Source organism: Pelophylax lessonae (genome assembly GCF_965119305.1).
Source record: "Pelophylax lessonae genome assembly, chromosome: 1".
NCBI lineage: Eukaryota > Metazoa > Chordata > Amphibia > Anura > Ranidae > Pelophylax > Pelophylax lessonae.
This window is the reverse complement of record NC_138768.1, coordinates 604,687,421-604,700,252: the sequence shown is the minus strand read 5'-3', so window position 1 is coordinate 604,700,252 and position 12,832 is coordinate 604,687,421. Positions and strand designations below refer to the sequence as shown.

At 44.2% G+C, this 12,832-nt stretch overlaps 1 protein-coding gene across 2 annotated transcripts in view; it reads left to right on the top strand.

Moving 5' to 3' along the window:
* CXXC4 (CXXC finger protein 4) overlaps nt 1-12,832 on the top strand; it is a 182,204-nt gene that overhangs the window by 17,340 nt on the left and 152,032 nt on the right. The window lies entirely within an intron of this gene.

Genomic DNA, 12,832 nt, shown 5'->3' with positions numbered 1-12,832 from the left:
TTGACATTTTAACAGCGTGCTTTGAAGTCGTGGGCTGAATCCGGGCGATTATACCCACGATTTAAAACGCCAATGTGTGAATGAAGCCTTACGAGCATTTTGTTGCGCATTTCCTGCTCAAACAGTAGCTGTTCATCCCTAATTTCCTCCCCCAGTGCTTTCTATTGGCTAAACAGGAACGCCTGAAGCTGTAATAGTAAGTTCTAGTATTACTAGGTACTTTTTTGAGTTAGGAATATAATCAAACTGATTTTTTTTCCTAAAAATCAGAGTTTAGTGTCACTTTAATGTGCGTTGTTACAATACATTATTGTGCTATTTAACATGAAGCTAGCATGCTATTATTCTATAAACGTTGGGGAGAGTTGTGTCATGCAGGTGTTGCAGAAAGTATGTCAAGGAGGATTACTCTGTTATTGTTCATTCAGTGCGTGTTTCCTTTGGGTCTGCTTATAAAAGCACCACTGCGGAATAGGCTGGCACTTTGTTTGTAAAGGCAAATCCTTAGGGACTCATTTACTTAAACATGACATACCTCTAAGCAGCTGATGGCCCATTAAGTATTAAGTAAATTTGGGGCCGTCAGTTTAGCCATGTAGTAAAAGAATGAATCAGGCAGTGTGCTCCAAGCCAGAAGTGTCCTGCCTCCCAGACTCTGCTCCTATAACTTCTAATCCAGATGTTGTTGATGCCAGCAGGGTGGTCCACAGCAGTGCAGGCTTTGTTACTTAATAAACCAAAGCTGCCGCAGAGGTAAAACCGCTTTGCTTTGCCAATTTACGCTTTCAAACTTCAGTGGCTTTCTAATGCTAAAAAATGTTGCTCTACAAAACTTATTTACATCATTTTAGGCGGCACACATTGAATAACTTTTGGGCTCACTTAGTAACAGGCAATTTTCTTTGGCCTCATGCACACAGAGCTTAACCACTTAAGCCCCGGAAGATTTTACCCCCTTCCTGACCAGGGCCTATTTTGCGATTCGCCACTGCCTGACTTTAACGGACAATTGCGCGGTTGTGCGACGCTGTTCCTAAACGAATTTGATGTCCTTTTTTTCCCACAAACAGAGCTTTCTTTTGGTGGTATTTGATCACCTGTGCGATTTTTACTTTTTGCGCTATAAACAAAAAAAGAGCGTCAATTTTGCAAAAATAACAATATTTTTCACATTTTTTTATATGAAATTCCCCCCCAAAAAATGTAAAAATCAAAATTTTTTAACATTTTCAGCCAATTTGTTTTCTGCTACATATTTTTGGTAAAAAAAATTGCAAAAAGCGTATTTTGGTTGGTTTGCGCAAAAGTTATCGCGCTTACTAACAAAGGGAAAGATTTTTGTCATTTTTGTTGTTTTTTTTAACGCGTAATGGCGGCGATCTGCGATTTTTTTTTGCGGGACTGCGACATTGCGGCGGACAGATCGGACCCTTGACTGACATTTTTGACACTTTTGGGGTTACCAGTGACATTACTGCAGTAATCAGTGCTATAAATATGCACTGTTACTGTAAAATTACACTGGCAGTGAAGGGGTTAACTTTTTTGAGAGGGAGGGGTTATGTGTGTCCCTAGGGGCGTGATTCTAACTGTGATTGGCTGTGGCTTGAGGTGTAGGAACAATGATCAAGGGTCATACATAGTAGAACCGTATGATCACCATTCCTACACCGGGGAGAATGACAGGCGTCATGTTTACATCAGCCGCCTGCCTTTCTCCCTCTGCACCGACGATCGCCGAGTGACCGGCGGACATCGGGTCCGCCGGTCACACGCGCGGGGGGTCCGTAACCACGCGGGAGTGGGAGCGCGCCTCCGGGGGCGCGCGCTCGCTCCCTAGACCCTCACAGGCTAGCGACGTACTACTACGTCGCTCTGCCTGTGAGGGGCTGACCGCCGCAGTAAATAGCCGTGCCACTGTTACAGGCGTTGTGTTTTTTTTCCTTTTCTTTTCAGCCTGTAAAAGCACCTCTATGTAAGCCTATGTGTCCATTCCCACATAGGAGTTTACAGGCTTAAGCTGGATACACACTATACAATTTTCTTTAGATTTTTTCCTTTAGATTTACCAAAACCATATAATATGAGGTCAGACCTAAACACTTTCAATTTGTATGAAATCAGGCAGGCCCTTATACTACATTGTTGAAGGTAAATCTAATGGAAATCTACCAACAAAAGTTGTATAGTGTGTATCCAGCTTAATTAGAAGAGGAGTATTTACAGGCAGAAAGAAAAACTCACCAAAGACGCATTCAGGAAAGTAGCTGAAAAAGTGTAATGCACCTAAACGTGTCTAAAGCTGGATACACCTTATACAACTTTTGTGGTTAGATTTCCTTTTGATTTACCTTCAACTATGTAGTGCAAGGGCCTGCCCGATTGCATACAAATTAAACGTTTTTAAATTTGACCTCCTATTATATGGTTTTGGTAAATCTAAAGGAAAAAATCTAAAGACAATTGTATAGTGTGAATGGCCCATAAGGCTACGTTCACATGTAGGCGTTTTTCAGCTCTAACGATCAGCTCAAAAAATGCCCAACAAGACAAATCCTATTCATTTCAATGGCCCCTGTTCACATCTGAGCGTTCCGATGCCTTGAGCAAAACGCCCGACGCTCCAAAAAGTACATGAGCTTCTTTTTGGGCAGATTACAGGCGTTTTTGCCCCATAGACTGCTGGAAAGGCGATATAGAGCGTTTTACCTCTAAAATGCTTGTAAAACGCCTATAAAAACACCTGAAAGATGCCTGAAAAAGCCTATAAAATAGCAACGCCTAGATGTGAACGTAGCCTTAATAAGAATAAATGTGTTTAGGTGCATCTAACATTTGAGCATGAATGCATTGCAAAGGACAGAATAAATAATTATCCCAGCCAATAGAATGCAATAATGCTCTAACGCTACATGTGCTTAAATGCTTGTGCAATATTTGGCTTTTTAAAGCAGTTTTTTCCTTCCAGAAGTTCAGTCTTTCAGGGGGTCTTAAACAGATACCCTGTTTGCATGCGGCCCAAGCCTTGGTTCACACCAGTGCGGCTTTGAAATGGCGTGATTTCAGCGCGATTTCAAAGATGCATATCAGTGCGATTTGCACTGCTGATTTCATTGCGGCTTGCAACTTCATTTAACAGAAGTCTATGCAAGTCGCAATGAAATCAGTAAAAAGTAGTGCAGGAACTTTTTTCATAATTGCTGTGACATGAGTTGGGCTGATATGAGTGGTTCCATTACCGGCAATGGGGTGAGACTTGTCATGCAATTTGAAACTGTCACTGCATGAATAAGAGAAATACATTGATTTCTATAGCATCTATACATACCAATGTGTTAGTATGTATAACAACAATCCTGCATGCTGCCTTTTTGGTGTTTTCATCAGAATTATGGCATTCAAGGAAACTGAAATTAAATTCTTAAAGAGATCTTGATGCTAGACCATTTAAGAAAAATCTACCCATTTTTTTATATGTGCATTTAATGTTTTTTTTTACATTTTATTTAACCATACAAGTCTCCCTTGTGCAGACATCCTAAAGCCCCGAGACCGCTGCCTTGGATGTGATGTCAGAAGCTTTAGCAGACTCAGAGCTGTCATTAACCACTTGCGTACCAACCACCATAGTTTTACTGCGGCAGGTCGGCTCTGTCCCGTAAAACGACGTACCTGTACGTTGATTCACGGACCGCTAGCGGTGGCGCATGCGCACACCTATTTGCCGCAGGAAAAGCTGATCAGCGGGGTTGGCACCCGCGATCGCTCCCCATGGAGACAGAACAGTGGTCTGCTGTTCTGTCAGTTATGAACACAGGGATCCTGTGTTCCTCTTTTTTAGGAACACAGGTCTCTGTGTTCATTCTGCAAGCCCACCCCCCCCACAGATAGAAAGCACCCCCTAGGGACACATTTAACCCTTTGATCGCCCCTGGTTTCAAACCCCTTCCATGCCAGTGTCATTAGTACAGTAACAGTGCATATTTTTAGCACTGATTACTGTGGTAATGTCACTGGTCCCCCCCAAAAGTGTCAAAAATGTCAGGTGTCCAATCTGTCCGCCTCAATGTCGCAGTCCCCTAAAAATCACTGATCGCCGCCATTACTAGTAAAAAAATAAATAAATAAAAATGACATAAATCTTTCCCCTAGTTTGTAGACACGATAACTTTTGCGCAAACCAATAAATATACACTTATTGGGATTTTTTTTACCAAAAATATGTAGCAGAATACAAATTGGCCTAAAATGATGAAAAAAAATGTGATTTTTTTATTTTCTTTTTATTGGGAATGTTATATAGCAGAAAGTAAAAAATATTGTTTTTTTTTTTTTTTCAGAATTGGCGCAAATAATAAAAATCGCAGAGGTGTTCAAATACCACCAAAAGAAAGCCCTTTTTGTGTGAAAAATTACATTTTTATTTGGGTACAGCGTCACACGACCGCGCAATTGTCGGTTAAAGTAAGGCAGTGCTGTATCACAAAAATTAGCCTGATCATTAAGGGGGTAAATCCTTCCGGTCCAGAAGTGGTTAAAGTGACGCTTTACAGTAATCCCCTTCTCCCCTGCAATGGCAGCAGAGTAAAAGATTATGTAGGGAGGTGAAGAGGGGGCAGAGGAGCTGGACCAGTCAAGAGGGAGTTTATACATTCACTGGAGAGGTGAGGGTTATGATGTGCAAGGAAGCGGGGGGGGGGGGGGGGGGGCGCAACATGTTTGTCATGCCTGACAAAGAGGGTGGAGCCCTCAAAACATGTTGCCTCCCAACCCTCCTCAAACCTTGGTCTGAGTTGTACTGTGGGGATGTACATAGAGAGCAGACGCTGCCGCTATCACCACCTGGCGGGTCTTTTGCTTAGTTCTGGGCATACTGAATGTTGACACATCATCTCTGTGCATGGTAAATCTAAATACTGTCTACCTCCCTGCAAATGATACTATTGTTTATAAATAAAGTGTTAGAGCCGGTTCACACTGAGGCGACACGACTCCTTACTACTTCGGGGGCGACTTGTGCATTACCATGCACCACGACTTTGGAGCGACTTGCAGGGACTTCACATAATGGAAGTCTATGCAAGTCGCTCCGAGGTCGCCCCGAAGTAGTACAGGACCCTTTTTCTAAGTCGGAGCGACTTGTGTCGCTCCTATTTGAACGGGTCCTGTAGCGGTCAATGGACCGCGAGGGAGCGCAACTTGTCAGGCTGACAAGTCGCGCTAGTGTGAACCGACTCTTACAAGTTTTTAATCCCTGCGCCCTGCTACTCTGTTTCCTTTGCACGTTGGCTGGATCACCCACTGATCTGTTGCAGGAACTGCGGGATTGTTTTTTTACTCCTGAAGTTTCATTCCCTTGCTGACTCAAGAATGTATCATGAACTATAAAGTGAAATGCGCTGTTGTACTGAGCACAGGATAGCATCTTTTATTGCTGAGTAGAGTTCTCTTTTCTGGTCACTCCTGCCTCCCTTATCTCCTGCATGGGAACCCACGGACAGACAAGGAGGACAAATCTCTCCATAGGGATCAAAGTTTCAAATAAATACCTGAGTAAAACTTTAAAGTTTTCTCCCCGTTATCTTAAACCAGTAAAAAAAAAAAAAAAAAAGGGTTGCTATTGGGCTTTAAAGGACCCCCTTCATTACAAAGATCATGTAAATTATTTTACATCCGGAAACATTTTACAACATCAGAAGTCATTCTGATGCTAAATATTTATGTAAAGTGCAGTTGAAGTGTATCTCAAAGTTTTGGATGGTGGAGGGAAGAATTAGCTCTCTTTTACACTGGAGAACCGATCACCTGTCAGTTTTTTAGGCAGACCCGATCTGACCATTCCTTGCCCTCTATGGTGTGGTGGGTGTCAACGTACATGTTTACATTGACACCCGCAAACATCTGATCTACCAAAAACAGACAGATGGGGATCTGTTCCCCATCCATCTAGCGGATCGAATGGGCATCAGGTGTAAACAGACAAGTGGTCCGTTTAAATCCAACCGCCCATACAGAATTAAGCAGAGTGGACACGGACAAGCCATCCGCATCAGTGGACAGATTCCCCCCTGAGCAGGCAGACTCCGCCATGTGAAAGGGGCCTTAAAGCATTTGTCAAATTTGCTGTCGGTGTCTCCAAACTAGGGGAAAGGTTTATGTCATTTTTATTTTATTTATTTTTTACTAGTAATGGCGGCAATCTGCAATTTTTAGCGGGACTGCGATATTGCGGCGGACAGATCGGACCCCTAACTGATCTTTTTGACACTTTTGGGGGGACCAGTGACATTACTACAGTAATCAGTGCTAAAAATATGCACTGTTACTGTAATAATGACACTGGAAGGGAAGGGGTTAACCTAGTGGGTGATCAAAGGGTTAAATGTAAGTTTACTAACTGTGGGGGGAGGGGCTTGTGAAATGACCATAGAGATCTGTGATCCTATATAGAAGGATCACAGGCGCTCTGTGGACATTTCAGAGAGAAGAACGGTCAGCTGTGTTTACAACAGCTGCCCGTCCTCTCTCAGCGGGGAGCAATCGCCGGTGCCCGGCGGCAATAGCGGCCGCTGGTCCCGTGCATTGGCACAGCTGACCGTTCTTCTCTCTCAGCGGGGAGCAATCGCTGGTGGTCAGCGGCAATGCCAGCCCCATGCATCGGCATCCCCGCTGCCCAGTGGGGACGGAAACACCCGCGCTCGCCCCCCAGCACCACGTCCTACGTCGGTTCCGGCAGGAGGGGCTGCCTGCCACAGTACAACTGGTTAAATATGAAAGCACCTGCACAATAACACCCACAAAATAATGCAAAGCTAATACTGGTGTTCATACAAGTTGATACACATTGGGGTCGATGTACTAAAACTGGAGCACTTGGAATCTGGTGCAGCTGTGCATTGTAGCCAATCAGCTTCTAACTTCAGCTTGGTTAGTTAAAGGATAAGTTCACCTTTAGGAATATGTTTCCAATGTTGCAGTCACTTTGCGATTTCCCCCTCCCCTTACAGGGTGAGATGCCCTTTACCAGCTGTCACTTTTTGAAATCAGTGCGGCCGAGGGGGTGAAGCAGCTCTGTGTGTGAATGAACTACAACCCCCGACATCCTTTGCGGTTGACAGGTTATAGCTCTCAATGAAATACCACAGGACTGTGGAGCGTCATGGTACTTTATTGATTTTTCCTGTCAAATTGTATCTGTTTGCCTGTACGGGATGTACTCTGACAGATCTGGAGGAGACCTGCATGGCACCAGCGGTTCCAAATTTTTTACACCCTGAATAAATGTTTGTAAACAAAAAATAAAAAATTAAAAAATGCACATTTTTTTACCTGCAATACTTTTTTCCAAAAAGGAAACTTATTCTTTTAGCCCACGTTCACACATTCACAAGTCCACATGAACCAGGCCTAAAGAAGCCCCTTATAAAACTCATACATACTTATGAACGGTAAAACAGAAGTAGGTATAAAGGGTATCACACGCAGTAGCAGAGCAAAACATTCTAAGGCCTGGTTCACACCTATGCGTTTTTAAGTGCATTTTCAGTTTTGCAGAAACACATTATAGTCCATTTAACATGGGATCCTATGGGTCACGCACACATCTGTGCATTTTATGGAAAAGGTCAGGGACTTTTTTCTGGTTTTTGGTTCCATAGATCTCAATGGATCAAAAACGTGTAATTGAAAAAAGCAAAATGCACCCGGAATATGCAAACTGCAACCTGCATAGGTGTGAATCAGGCCTATAAAGTAAGATCATTTCCCTCACTTGCACAGGGAGAAGGAGGAAACCTGATGGAAGTTCTAAGCCTTCTCTGCTGTAGCCTAACCTAAAGTATAACTAAAGGCAAAACTTTTTAGTTTTGGATAGAGTGGAGAGGGATTAGAACACGTATCCATTTTTATTGCTATCTTTTGCCCTATTAGGGATAACCACCTTCTCTGTTTTTCCTGTTTACCATTATCATTGAAAGTAAAAGTAATATTCGGAAAATCTTATAATGGGGTTACTAGTTCTAGCGACCTGAGGGGTCCCCAAGGAATTTCCTTAATTTGTAGGGATTTCCTCTTACTTCCCCCTTGGCTATGGGACAAGAAGTGAAGGGAAATCTTAATGGGGCAAAGATGGAAAATATAAACCTTACAAGGGTTATAACCCTCACTTATTATCGAAAATGAAATAAAAAAGTTTTACCTTTTAGTTCTAATTTAAAATAAGGATTTTAGCTGTAGTTACACTTTAATCCAAAGGTTATATAAATGTTGAATGAATCACTGCAGTCTGTTTCAGTCCTGCTGACTTTTCTAAACGCAATGCACTGCTTTTTTGGTTCAATAGACTTCAATAGAGAGGTTGCAGAAAAGCATGTGGTGTGTTTTACCGCGATTTTGCTGCAATTTGCGTTTTTAATTCTGCCCAACAACAATGTTGCCTAAAAAAAAAAAAAAGCATAAAAAATGAAAAAATTGCAGAAAAATGGCAAAGAAAACTCAAAAAGCACTGCAGAAATGTTCAAAAGAAAAATGTATAGGTGTAAATGGTGTAGTTGACCAGTAGATATCTTGCCAGGAACAAATACATTTCCTCAAAGCTGAGACCTCACCCAGTATTGGCAACCTGCAATACTTTGATCCTTTGTGTAGTGTATTGAGCCAGGCTCCAGGGAGATTTTCCAAAAACTTTTCCTGTGCAATAAAGGGCTCCTCTAAACATTGGAGATGTATGTTATCGCCCCCTAGAAGTACAGAAATTGTCATGATGGCAAGTGATCCTTGAAAGCAGGAGCACCTCTTGCAGTTATTGAAATTATTTTATAGTGTTGCTTCCATCCCGAGATCTATTTTCTCTACATGTAATGCTTCCTGTAGTCTACAGAGTAGAGAATTTCTTTTCTGCATGGTCAGATTTGTATATAATTAGACTGTAAAGTGACTTTGAAGAATAGAGTTGGGAATCTATCTATCTATTGGAAACTGATTATGGGGACAAGTGCATTTTACAGGGTGGGTGGTCTGCTGTACTTAGGTAATGTCAGAAAACCAAATAAAAAGATTTGAGCAGATAGTGGTTCTCTCTATATGTATTGCCACGATCATGGATTGAGTTTCACCATTAAAGTGATTGTAGAGCTTACATTTTTTAAATTAAAATAATAAACATGTCATACTTGCATGCTCTTCTTGGGTCCCCTATGCAGGCTTCAGCCCCCCCCCCCCCACGCTGAGTGCCTATCAAAGAAAAACACTTTCCATGGAGACACTTTGCGGGCTCGCTCCAGAGCCCCCACTGCCTGCGTCTATAGACAAAGACAGCAGGGCTTGAACCTCATCATAGGATTTGATTGACAGCCATTGGCCTATCAATCTGCCCAGTGAGAAGGGACAGATCCTGGAGAGTCACTGCTCTTGTGCACAACATTGACTCAGGCCCAGGAAATTAAAGCCCTTGTTAGTCCAGCAGCCCACCCACAAAACAGAAACAGCAGTACAGCCTACCCAAAATAACTGGTTACTACACCTGGGTAGAAGAGAAGTTTGTCCATGTCCAGGTGCCTCACCTTGGCTGTGTGGGGGACTGGTAGACTGCCTTGGTGGCTTGCTGAGTGGGCAGAGACCAGCTGTACTCTGCCCTGTTGCAAGCGCTACCACGGAAGTAGCCTGGTTGGAGCCTGGTTGTTGGAGGGGGAGACCGACTGTCTCCCCTTTAGATACACCACCATACTGCGGTAGGGAGAGACCGACTGTCTCCCCTTTAGATAACCCACCATGCTGCTGTGGGGGAAGACGGACTGTCTCCCCTTTGGCTAAACAGCCCTGTTGCTGTGGTATGGAGACTGGGCTCCCAATTCCCAATAAAATACTCTGCCGCTGTGGAATGGAGACTGGGCTCCCAATTCCCAATGAATCCATCTGCTGCTGGGGGACAGGACCAACTGTGTCTGCCCCCTGTAACTCAGCCTGCCGCTGGGGAATGGAGACTGGGCTCCCAATTCCCTGCACTTCACTCGGCTGCTGTGGGATGGAGACTGGGCTCCCAATTCCCAACAAATCAAACTGTCCATGGGGAGAGGGGGTAACAAGCTCCTCTCCCAAATATACTTCCAGCCCCTGGGGAGGGAGACCGACTGTCTCTGCTCCCAATACAGTGTCCTGTTGCTGGAGAAAGGAGACTAGGCTCTCTGTTTCCTGCAGGACACTCTGCTGCTGTGGGATGGAGACTGGGCTTCCAATTCCAAACAAATCAATCTGCTGCTGGGCGACAGGACCGACTGTCTCTGCCCCCTGTACCTCAGCCTGCCGCTGGAGAATGGAGACTGGGCTCCCAATTCCCAATAAATCAGGCTGCCGCTGGGGAATGGAGACTGGGTTCTCCTCTTCCCTTAACTGTACCTGCCGCTGGAGTTCCTCCCAACGTGCTAGCTGGCCCTCTCTCTCTGCCCTGTCTAGCAGAGACATGAACACTAAGTTCCTCACGAACTGCTTGGATCTCTCCAGTGGATTGGGTCCGAAGAAGCTCAGCCGTAACCACACCATACGGCCATATTCTTTCAGAGAATACCTGTACTCCACTGCTGGTTCCATCCTGTTGCTTTAAGGGTTGCTGTACTGAGACATGCGTTGCCCCAAACTTGTAAATCCACGGAATGGTGTCTCCTGTAGCTGTCCTTCTGGCTGTGGGAACGATCCCGCCGCTTGCCACCAATTGTTACAGCACCCCGGACACAAAAGGGTTAAAACCGTTTAGGAGATCTTCCCCTTCCAGAGCTACAGGCACAGCTACTTGCAGGACACCAAACTCCCGAACTGGAAACCAAGGAATGATGCAAACAGTGTAGCTGGAACCTTATGAATGCTGCATACAGCTGAATAGGAAAAACCATATGAAGGGTTTACCCTCCTAGCAGTCAAACTGGAACAGCATACAATAAATCCCCCCAATAACAAGACAAAGCTCCGAGTTGAGGGTAAAACAGGAACAACATTTATTGGAAGAACACAGCACACTTTTATACAGAATTTGGAACTGTAACGCTCCGGCGTTTGTTTAGTGAACTGGATTTGCAGCTGCAGAATTTCCACTCAGTAGTCGTGTAGAGATGTGTTGAATTACCATATCCAACTCTCCAGACTCATCATTGTGGCCCAGCCTGCCTCAGCATGCAAATATACAGGATCAGTAGCAAGATACAGGATCAAGTAGCGAGACTCCGGTCTATCCAGATACTGGGGAAATAGCTGGAGGCTTCGGCAGCGTCAGACAAGGCTGTATAACAAGCGGTAGGATCAGGTAGCGAGATACAAGATCAGAAAGTGAGATACAGGATCAGGTAGCGAGATACAGGATCAAGTAGCTTCAGGTATAGCTGCATACAGGTGGCTTGCACGAACACCTTGTGAGTGAAAGCCGGCGATTGAAATAGCCGCTCAGAGCGGCGCCTAGTGATGACGTCATGAGAGTTAAAGGGACAGGTAGCTATATGCGTTCCACCTACCTGAATGGTGGAACGCAATGCGGAAGAAATGGGCTGGAAGGGTACCGAAGGTACCAGAATCTTACAGTACCCCCCCTTAAGGCCGGCTCCGGAAGGCCTATAGCACTGGTCTCTCCGGGTATTTGGAGTGGAACCTTCGTATAAGCCTGGGAGCGTGAACGTCAGAAGTATCCAACCAGGTGTAGTCTTGGGGTCCATAGTTTTTCCATCTTATGAGATATTGGAGTTTCCCTCTGTGGATACGAGAATCCAAAATCTCCTTAATCTCAAATTCTTCTCCGCCCTCAACTTGTACTGGAGGTGGAGGCGAGATGGTAGGTCTTATTCCTTGGTTGGGAACATGTGGTTGCAGTAGCGACACGTGAAAGATGGGGTGTATTTTAAGATCTGCCGGTAAGGTGAGTTGAACTGCAGCTCTCCCAATGAGCTTCTCAATTGGGAAAGGTCCTAGAAACAAAGGCCCAAGCTTTTTACTGGGGATCTTTAACCTTAAGTTTTTTGTAGATAGCCAAACGAGATCCCCAATAGCATATTGAGGAGAAGGTCTTCTACGGAGGTCGTAGTACCTTTTTTGTTGGCTATGAGCATGTGAGATGGTGGTGTTAAGTAAACCCAGAGAGTCTTTTATTTGGGTAAGATAGTCAGAGGCTACTGGGTTACTTGATGGCAGGATGCGTGGTGGAAGAAGTGTGGGATGAAACCCATAGTTTAGGTAGAATGGACTTTGCTTAGTAGTACTGTGGGTTGCGTTATTGTAAGCAAATTCTGCCAGAGGGAGGAGGTCCACCCAATCATCCTGTAGGTATGAGGTGTAGCAACGCAAATATTGTTCAATGCACTGGTTGACTCTTTCAGTTTGTCCATTGGTCTGGGGGTGGTAGGGAGAAGTAAGTTTTCGCTCAATTCGTAGTATATGACATAGAGCTTGCCAAAACTTGGAGATGAACTGTGAACCTCGGTCAGATAAAAGAGTCTTTGGAATTCCATGTAGCTTGAACACATGTTTCACTAGTAATTCCGCTGTTTCCTTAGATGAAGGTAGTCTGCGAATAGAAATGAAATGTGCCATCTTTGTCAGATGGTCCACTGACACTAGAATGGTAGTAAATCCTTTGGAAGGTGGTAATTCTACTATAAAGTCTAAGGACACAACTTCCCATGGAACTTTGGGTATTGGTAGACTGCAAAGTAGACCAGATGGTTTTGTAGTGTCAATTTTGGACCTTGCACAGATGTCACATGAGGAAACAAATTTTTGTACAGACGTCTTCATATCAGGCCACCAAAATTGCCTGGTGAGCAAATTGAATGTCTTAGTCATACCCATATGTCCTGCC